The sequence below is a fragment of the Chiloscyllium plagiosum genome, chromosome 33, assembly GCF_004010195.1.
Source record: "Chiloscyllium plagiosum isolate BGI_BamShark_2017 chromosome 33, ASM401019v2, whole genome shotgun sequence".
Lineage (NCBI taxonomy): Eukaryota > Metazoa > Chordata > Chondrichthyes > Orectolobiformes > Hemiscylliidae > Chiloscyllium > Chiloscyllium plagiosum.
This window is the reverse complement of record NC_057742.1, coordinates 13,127,308-13,137,625: the sequence shown is the minus strand read 5'-3', so window position 1 is coordinate 13,137,625 and position 10,318 is coordinate 13,127,308. Positions and strand designations below refer to the sequence as shown.

The window sequence follows — 10,318 nt, the reverse complement described above, 5'->3', positions numbered from 1 at the left end:
ATCTCAGAACAACAATGTAACTAAAACAGAGCAGGAGCTCCAGCCAAGGAGTATTCAACACTGTGCAAAACCAACTGTAAGGGGCTTATGTACTGAAAAGTAGCTGCAACACTTTATTTTTTAAAAAGTCACTTAAAATTACTCAACTTCTGTGTTGGAAGCTTCAGAATACAATCTGTCTTACAGGAGCTGCAATAACTAGTTAGAGACTGAGAGTGAAAATCCAAAGATTACTACCCAAGTCATTTGAAAATTGATAAACAGATCAGAAGAATTAGCATATGGCTGGAGGCCTGACATTGAAAAAGAGGGGTGGGCTCCTTTTCATGGGACAGTGTCAAGTAGCGATCAGTCATGCTTCAACCATTTTGAGACGCCCTTGACCCTGGCATCAGGAAGACAATATACTATCTAGGATTCACAGTCATGGCCGCAGAATCTCCTGTCTGTACAAGGGTCTTTTCCCTTGGGTGGGAGAGTTCAAAACTAGGCGGCATAATTTTAAGGTTAGAGGAGAAAGTTTTAAAAAGGACATGAGGGGCAACATTTCCCCACAGACAGTAGTGGGATGAACTACTGGAGAAAGTGGTGGATGTAGGTGTAGTGACAATATTTAAAAGATATTTGGATGAGTATCTGGAGGAATATGTGCCAAATGCAGGCAAGTGGGAGAGTTTGGTTTGGAAACATGGTTGGTATGCACTAGTTGGATCAAAGGGTCTGTTTCCATGCTGTATGACTCGAGGTCAAGAAATCATATTTAATCATTTTTATTCATAAGAATGTTTAACACTAGGTAGACAGGAATCGACAGGTTGTGCAATGTGCTTTCAAATATATAGTTTGGGGCCAATAATTAAGTAATTAAAGAATTCAAGCTCAGCAAACATTCCACATTGTGAGAAACAAGAGCTTCATCAATTTGTATCGAGAATACAATGTAAAAATCAATAAATAAGGAAATATAAATGACATAAGGCATTTACTCTGTCTTGCACTCGTTTAAAGTGTATTCAAAACAATTTTATTTTAAAACATCAAAAACTGCAATAAAATGCATTCCATAACAAAGTTCAGTAACAGATAAAACAAATTGGAAATTCTTGAAACATGAAAACTGCAGTCTTCCATTTAACAATGAAGGTGAAGCTTAATACAGCTGCCAGTCACCACGGTGTTGCCACTCCATTTGCAGGCCTCACTTGGACCTTGCCCTCATCTTCCTACGTTTGCGCTTCAATCTACACAAGAATAGAGACTAATAAGCTTAAAGTGAGTATAAACTAAGCACTGCATAACTTAATACAGCTACAATAAAAAAAAGATTAGCTAGACACTTAATATAACAGCACTGAAAAGATTGGAGCAATTACTTCCCTGCACCTCTTTTGCATTACATTCTGCTAAGAAAGTCAAGAGCAAAATATTGTGGATGCTGGAAATCTGAAATATAAACAAAGTGCTGGAGAAACTCAGGACCAATCTTTGGTCATCTGATATAATGTCCTCTTATGTGTCACTACTTGAGTTTTAAAAGCTTTTTGGAAGTTTCATTATACTATATAAAAGTTTTGGGTCCAAATTCTCAGATTCTCACCAAATACAATGGAACATAGTTTGTTTTGGATAGTCTACAGTTCTTCCAAAATTATTAACTTTACTTGTATTTACCATATCCATAAAGTCTGCAGGTGTAATTGTAATAGCTTTTGCCTTTGATGTTTTCCAGTCCTAAGTATGGGACTCTATGAAGCTTGGTTTGATTCACACTTCCATACTTGATCATTGGACAGCACTGTGGAACAGATGCCAACCATGTGAAAATTTAATGTGCCATTTGACTCACCAGGCTCAGTGGTTAGCACTGCTGCCTCACAGTGCCAGGGACCCGGGTTCAATTCCTGCCTCGGGTAACTGTCTGTGTGGAGTTTGCACATTTTCCCCCTGTTTGTATGGGTTTCCTCCGGGTGCAGGTTAGATGAATGGGCCGTGCTAAATTGCCCATAGTGCTAGGTGCATTAATCTGGGGTAAATACAGGGTAGGGGAATGGGTGTGGGTGGGTTACTCTTCGGAAGGTTGGTATGGACTTGTTGGGCCAAAGGCCAGTTTTCATACTGTAGGGAATCTATAATCTAATCTAATCCTGTGAGAACAAAGTTTCTTAAAAGCAAAAGGCAGAATTCTCAAGTGCCTTTCCCCATAATTGTGTTTATATTCTACGTGCTGTTTTCTGAAAATTACTGAATGAAGCAGCAGCATTTGGGAAACCAAACAGCAATAACAGCAATTTTGGTCCCACCACAACTCTATTCACCACAAATCTATCCCTCATCTTGGTAACTGTCCAAGGCAGGAACAGACCATTTGTAAACTGATCATATTGATCCTTAGATGACATCTGACCATGTTTCCTTATCATACTAACCATTGTCCATTTCCATATCCATAATATAACCCAATTTCTACCTTAAATTATCTGCTGCTGAAATCTTCACCAAAGCCTCTGTTAGCCTCATACGTAATTAGTGCAACATACTCCTAGCTGGTCTTTTACATTCCACCCACCTCAAGCTTAATCATTCAAAACTCTGCTGCCTGTGTCCCAATCTACACCTGCATTCTGTCCAACACCACTATGCTTGCTGATCCACTGAAATGGAGTCATTGCTTAACTGGGAGTCAAATTTCTCATCTATGTTTTCAAAATCCCCCATTATCTCTGAAGGTTCTTGCCTTCAGTTGCGAAGGCATTATGATTCAGATTTTCTTCCCAAAAGCTGTTTTTTATAAAAGACATGGGTTTTTTTTCAGCTTTTGTTTCCTCACAACTAAGTTAGCATTTCTGCTCTTGCCAAATTTTGTTTGATAATGCTCCAGGAGAAAAAAACTTGAGACATTGTATTTATAAGCACCTTTAACATAAATTGTTGTTTTTATTCCAAGTTTGACCATTGTGGAATAATGCTAATAGTTAATATTCTACAGTGCAAAGAATAAATATTTGGATTATTTGTCTTAACTATGTAGTGGCCATTTTATGTCACAATCTGAAAGTATAAAAGCAGCAAATATTTATATTCCAAGTCATACTCAAAATGCTCCAAAGTTTTGTTCAAACTGAGGAAAGAAACACCAGTGTTTGAACAGTGTAATTTATTCACACATATGCATTGTAGGCAGTTATTAAAAATGAACACTGAGAAATGCAACAGTATAAAACAGCTGAACTGAAACTAAGGGCATGATTCTTTATTTTGATTTGAAGTTCGGGAGCAAATATGCTAAGTGGGAACTTTGGTGGTATCTTGATCTGCTACAAGTCTCAGAATTGATGACTTGGAGGCAAGTCAAGAGACCAAAACATGTACTTGTCAGCAATACTCAAGACAGTAACTAGTCAGGAATGGGTTTGGGATTGAAACAAAGTAGGCAGCCAATCCACAATTTGCTAATTGAAATGTGATGTATTAATTTTAATAAACAGCTGGAAAATATAAAAAACGGTACACCAACCTGCGCATCCTTTTTTTCCTCCACTGGAAATTTTAAAAAAAGAAAAATAGGTTAGAATATTTTTCTCTTTCTTTTCTAGAACATGCATTTGATCTTGCATGTTTTATTTGTTTGCTAAAAACTCAAGTATACAAATTACTACAATTCAGTAATATTCATCAGTGATTCACAACATTTTCAGCATAAAGGCACATTACAAATGAGAACACTTCCACAGCTGACCCAAATTTTAATATCTGAATAGATTGATGAGGAAGTCTATTTTCTTGCACTTACTATGGTTACAGCCTTATAGAGTCATAGTGATGTACAGCATGGAAACAGACCCTTCGGTCCAATTTGTCCATGCCGACCAGATATCCCAACCCAATCCAGTCCCACCTGCCAGCACCCAGCCCATAACCCTCCGAAACCTTCCTATTCATATATCCATCCAGATGCCTTTTAAATGTTGCAATTGTACCAGCCTCCACCACACCCTCTGGCAGCTCATTCCATACATGCACCACCTTCTGAGTGAAAAAGTTGTCCCTTAGGTCTCTTTTATATCTTTCCCCTCTCACCCTAAACCTAGGCCGTCTAGTTCTGGACTCCCCCACCCCAGGGAAGAGACTTTGTCTGTTTATCCTATCAATGCTCCTCATAATTTTATAAACCTCTAAGGTCACCCCTCAGCCTCCGACGCTCCAGGGAAAACAGCTCCAGCCTGTTCAGCCTCTCCTTATGGCTCAAATCCTCCAACCTTGGCAACATCCTTGTAAATCTTTTCTGAACCCTTTCAAGTTTCACAGCATCTTTCCGATAGGAAGGAGACCAGAATTGCAAGCAATATTCCAAGAGTGGCCTAACTAATGTCCTGAACAGCCACAACATGACCTCCCAACACCTGTACTCAATACTTTGACCAAGAAAGAAAAGCATACCAAACGCCTTCTTCAATATCCTATCTAACTGCGACTCCACTTTCAAGGAGCTATGAACCTGCACTCCAAGGTCTCTTTGTTCGGCAACACTCCCAAGGACCTTACCATTAAGTGTATAAGACCTGCTAAAATTTCCTTTCCCAAATGCAGCACCTCGCAATTTTCTGAATTAAACTCCATCTGCCACTCCTCAGCCCATCTGATAAAGATCCCATTGTAGTCTGACGTAACCCTCTTTGCTGTCCACCACACCTCCAATTTTCGTGTCATCTGCAAACTTACTGACTCTACCTCTTATGCTCACATCCAAATCATTTATGTAAATGACAACAAGTAGTGGGCCCAGCACCGATCCTTTGGCACTCCACTGGTCACAGGCCTCCAGTCTGAAAAACAACCTTCTACACCACCCTCTGTCTTCTACCTTTGAGGCAGTTCTGTAACCAGATGGCTAGTTCTCCCTGTATTCGATGAGATCTAACCTTGCTAACGAGTCTCCCACAGGGAACCTTGTCGAACACCTTACTGAAGTCCATAAAGATCATACCTACTGCTCTGCCCTCATCAATCCTCTTTGTTACGTCTTCAAAAGATTCAATCAAGTTTGTGAGACATGATTCCCATGCACAAAACCATGTTGACTATTCCTAATCAGTCCTTGCCTTTCCAAATACATGTACATCTTGTCCCTCAGGATTTCCTCCAACAATTTGCCGACCAACAATGTCAAGCTCACTGGACTATAGTTTCCTGGCTTGTCCTTACCACCTTTCTTAAACAGTGGCACCATGTTGGCTAACCTCCAGTCTTCCGGCACCTCACCTGTGACTATCGATGATATAAATATCCCAGTAAGAGGCCCAGCAATTACTTCCCTAGCTTCCCACAGAGTTCTCGGATACACCTGATCAGGTCCTGGGGATTCATCCACTTTTATGCATTTCAAGATATCCAGCACTACCTCCTCTGTAATATGGACATTCTCTCCTTCATGGAGAGTTTTGCATTATAGTATATATTGGCAAGCTTACAGGAGGATCGAAAGCACTATTGTTTCAAATCCACCAGCGAAAAATTTTTTGTCTGTGCATACAGATGCATTTTGAAGATCTGCTCAATTCAACTATTTCTAACTATTCATGAACAATGCATTAGAACAAACTACAAAATACAGTAAACTGCATCCACAAAGGTGGGAAACTGAGGAGAGGGTCACCCGCAGACCTTGCTTCAATGACAAGAGCTCCACCCTAATGTTCATGTGACTAGTAGTATGCCACTAGTAGTTAACCTCTCTTGCAGCACCTGAATACTGGCTAAGATATCATCAATTCATTGTTTTAACTGTTATCAGAGAATGGAATTTTATTGTTTTTTTTGCACCATCAGCTCCTAACATCATACCTATGATTTGTTTTCACATGCAATCACAGTTATACTTTTGGCAATGTTACGGGTTTTACTTTTGCTAAAGGTTCAGCCATCAAGTACCTAGCTTCTTGAGCTTTATCCAATACCTGCACACACTCCAAATGTTGGGTTGGTCTGCTTGGTGTTTTATTCTCTCACGTTTTGAAGTATTGAATATGTTTGTTCACTAGAGTTGGGATGTTTCGTCTGCAAATGGCATCTTAACTTATTTAGTACCATCAGTGTTTTCCAAATTCCCTCTGCAGATGAGAAATTCAGCTAATGGGCAACTGATGCCTCCTGTCCATGAAAATCCAGAGGCCAAAACAGTTCTTGCCTTTGTTTCTTTAGGTTCAGATGGTTCATGACTGAATTAACAGAGAAACCACTTTTTTTTGGCAAGAAACATAGCCATTTCTTATTACAATCTAAGACTCAGACCAGTGGCATAGCTTAAAAAAGAAATCCAAAAATATTCACTTGAAAATCTGTTCTAACAGAATCATACAGCACAGAAATAGATTTTTTGGTCCAACTTGTCCATGCTGACCAAGTTTCCCAAACTAAACTAATCCCATTTGCTTGCATTTTGCCCATATCCCACCAAAACTTTCCTATTTATGTACCAAATGTCTTAAATATTGTAACTATAACTGCATCTACTTTTCTTCTGACAGTCCATCCCATATATGCACCACCCTGTGTGAAAACGTCCTCTCATTTTAAAAATTATGCCCTCTAGTTTTGACCCATCCCTCAACCGGAGAAAAGACCTTTGCTTTCACCTTATTATGCCCTTCAAGATTTTATAAACCTCTATAAGGTCACCCCTCAGTTTCCTACGCCCCAGTGAAAGAAGTCCTAGCCTACCCTTATAACTCAAATCATCCAGTTCCAGTAACATCCTAGTCAATCTTTTCTGAACTCTCTCCAACTTAATATCCTTCCTATAACCGGATGACTACAAATGTGCACATACTCTAAAACTGGCCTCACCAACATCCTGTACAACCACAATGTGGTGTTCTAACTCCTATCATGAAAGGTTGAGTTATGAAGGCAAGCGTGCCAAACAGCTTTTTTTACCACTCTGTCTACCTATGATGCAACTTTCAATGAACTATGACCTGATCCCCTATGTCTCTCTGATCTACGATACTCTGCAGGGCACATAAGTCTATGGACAAGCAGCACAGTTGATAGGGATGCCGAGTGTCAACAGAGATTGCTTTAAGCAACAGATTTTGAGGTTCCAGAGGAGATCAGAAGCATAGGTGAATTCCTGATACTTACCTAAAGCAGCATAGCTTTCAAAAAAATTCATGGTACACTAGTCACCTGTCATAGCACACCAGTTGAAAATCTTGATTTAAACATTACTCTCAATAAAATTCAAGCCAATTTAATTTGCAATCACATCTTCCTTATATTAAGTTAAAAAATGACAACACCAGATTACAGTCCAACAGCTTTATTTGGAAGCACTATCTTTCGGAACCACCTGATTAAGGAGCAGAGCTCCAAAGCTACTGCGTCCAAACAAACTTGTTGGACTATAACCTGGTGTTGTGTGATTTTTATCATTTTACATCCCAGTCCAACATCGGCACCTCCAAATCCTTATATTAACAACTTGCTTTGGCTATCCTTTACGCAATCAGTGGTGTGAAACCTTCTTGCTCCTCTCCCATCTCTCCTCCTTCATCATTCACCTAATTTCAAATTTTAGCATGTTCTCTCCTTTAATTCCTAACTTTGATTCTGTCTCAGTATTGTGACAAAAGAATAGCTCTTGCTCTCTATTCTAAATCTTTTGCATTTAAGTTGAGATCTCAATCTCAAAACCCTTTATAATCAGAAAGCATTTCTATTAGCCCTAAGCTTAAACATACCGAATCGCATCATTAAACCCCTTCATTAGTTAAAAAAAAAACCTCACACCATAAGTAACATTCTATATACTGACTTTCAGCTTTAATGATAGCAGTGCATTTTCTTTTAAGGCTCAGATTTAGTGCATTTGTGTTGATCAGGATGGGGAACCAAGCAATAAAAAAATCCGTAAAACCACCACAAGCATTATCCACCTGTGAACACAAAGGGGTAAAAGGAGAATGACCACCCAAATACATTTGTTAAACCTTACTGAAGCACAGGGAGAAGCTAAGGTCTGCAGATGCTGGAGATGAGAGTCGACAATGCATTACTGGAAAAACACAGTAGGTCAGGCAGCATCTGAGGAGCAGGAGAATTGACGTTTCAGGCTGGAGCCCTTCATCAGGAATGAGGCTGGGAGCCTCAGGAGTGGAGAGATTAATGGAAGGGGGGTGGGGCTGGGGAGAAGGTAGTTAAGAGTGCAATATGTGGATGGAAGTGGGGGTAAAGGTGATAGGACGGAGAGGAGGGTGGAACAGATAGGTGGGAAGGAAGATTGACAGGTGGGTCAGGTCATGAGGAAGGTGCTGAGCTGGAAGGTTGGAACTGGGGTAAGGGTAAATAAGGAAACTGGTGAAGTCCACATTAATGCCCTGGGGTTGAAGGTTCCCAAGGCGGAAGGTAAGGCGTTCTTCCTCCAGGCATTGGGTGGTGGGGGAGTGATGATGGAGGAGGCCCAGGATCCGTCCCCCCAACGCCCCGGTCCTCATCCCACCGACTTCCACATAAATTGCATCAACTGTCGTCTTTCTGCCACCCACAAGTGGACCCCACCACGACGGATATATTTCCCTTCCCATTCCTATCCATAAAGACCGTTCCCTCCGCAACTACCTGGTCAGGTCCACACCCCCTAGCAAGCCATCCTCCCCTCCTGGCACCTTCCCTTACCACCGCAGGAATCACAAAACCTGTGCCCACACCTCCCCCTTCACCTCCATCCAAGTCCCCAGTCGAGCCTTCCACATCCATCAAAGTTTCAGCTGCACTTCCACACGCCATTAATTGTATTCGTTGCTCCCGACGCAGTCTCCTCTACATTGGGGAGACTGGACGCCTTCTCACGAAGTGCTTTAAGAGAACATTTCCAGGACACCTGCATCAATCAACCCCACCGCCCCATGGCCGAACATGTCAACTCCCCTTCCCACTCTGCCAAGGACATGCAGGTGCTGGGCCTCCTCCATCGCCACTGCCTCACCATTCAATGCCTGGAGGAAGAACACCTCATCTTCTGCCTCGGAATACTTCAACCCCAGGGCATCAATGTGGACTTCACCAGTTTCCTTATTTCCCCTTACCCCAGTTCCAACCTTCCAGCTCAGCACCACCTCATGACCTGTCCCACCTGTCAATCTTCCGTCCCACTTACCAACTCCACCCACCTCTCCGACCTATCACCTTTAACCCCACCTCCATCCACCTATTGCACTCTTAGTACCTTCTCCCCATCCCCACCCCCACACCCCTCCCATTTATCTCGAGGCTCCCAGCCTCATTCCTGAAGAATTCCAGCCCAAAACGTCGGTCTTACTGACGCTCAGACGTGGTAGCTATGGAATGGTTGTTTCACCTTGTGTGAAAATCTGGGGCCATAATCATATACTGTAATGTCAGAGTCAGGCAGAGATTGATTGGATTTCTTTCTCTCAAAGGACAGCGAATCGGTAGAATTCTTTACTACAGAAGGTCATTACAGATATTCAAGGCTGAGACAGATTTCTAATCTGTTAGGATTTGATTAGATTCCCTACAGTGTGGAAACAGGCCCTTCGGCCCACACTGATCCCCCGAAGAGTAACCCACCCAGAGCCATTTCCCTTTGACTAATGCACCTAACACTATGGGCAACTTAGAATGGCCAATTCACCTGACCTGCACATCTCAGGGAATCATGGGGAAAAGGCAGTTGATTATTATGATGATTATCATGTTAACAATGATCTCTCAGAAGACTCAATGAGGGAAATGTTTGGAGAAATCCAAGTCCGATTCATCCTTTAAATTCACGAGATATTAGGAAGGAATCGCTGTCCTGTTTGGTGGCATTAATCCTTTAAATATCGCTCCTTCGTCCCACCCATGATATACAATGATTTAGTTACATTCTCAGATCGCTCTCCCCCCATAATATAACGATTTGTTTCATTTTCCGTTACAGAGTATAAAAAGTGAGGGCAGAGGCGCCTATTGCCTACCCGTCCCCATAACGACATGGCCGCGGTCTCCAACACAAACACCATGAGGGAAGAAGGGGAACCAACACCTTCCACACTAAACACTTAATCTCACTTTTATTTGCTTGCGAATTATGATTTTTGATTGATTGTGACTGATCAACACTCACCCACCTATCTACCTACCTTCGCCCTCATCATGCACAACCCCGCGCTCTCGTTCAAGCTTCAAACGCCTCTGCTCCAAATGATAGTGCGCATGCGCTACAATGCCAACGCCGCTCCAGAAACTACAACTCCCATGATGCCTCGCCTGGGTTTATATGGAAACGTCATTACCTTTAATACAGATTTCCTCC

The 10,318-nt window shown here is 41.6% G+C and overlaps 1 long non-coding RNA gene across 1 annotated transcript; it reads right to left on the bottom strand.

The window, feature by feature from the left end:
- Window positions 1–1,001: 1,001 nt before the first annotated feature.
- On the bottom strand, window positions 1,002–10,232 carry LOC122539847. The gene is made up of 3 exons (XR_006309200.1): window positions 10,146–10,232; window positions 3,515–3,537; window positions 1,002–1,241 (listed from the first exon to the last, which is right to left on the bottom strand). It is a non-coding gene; the product is annotated as an uncharacterized LOC122539847 (long non-coding RNA).
- Window positions 10,233–10,318: the final 86 nt, after the last annotated feature.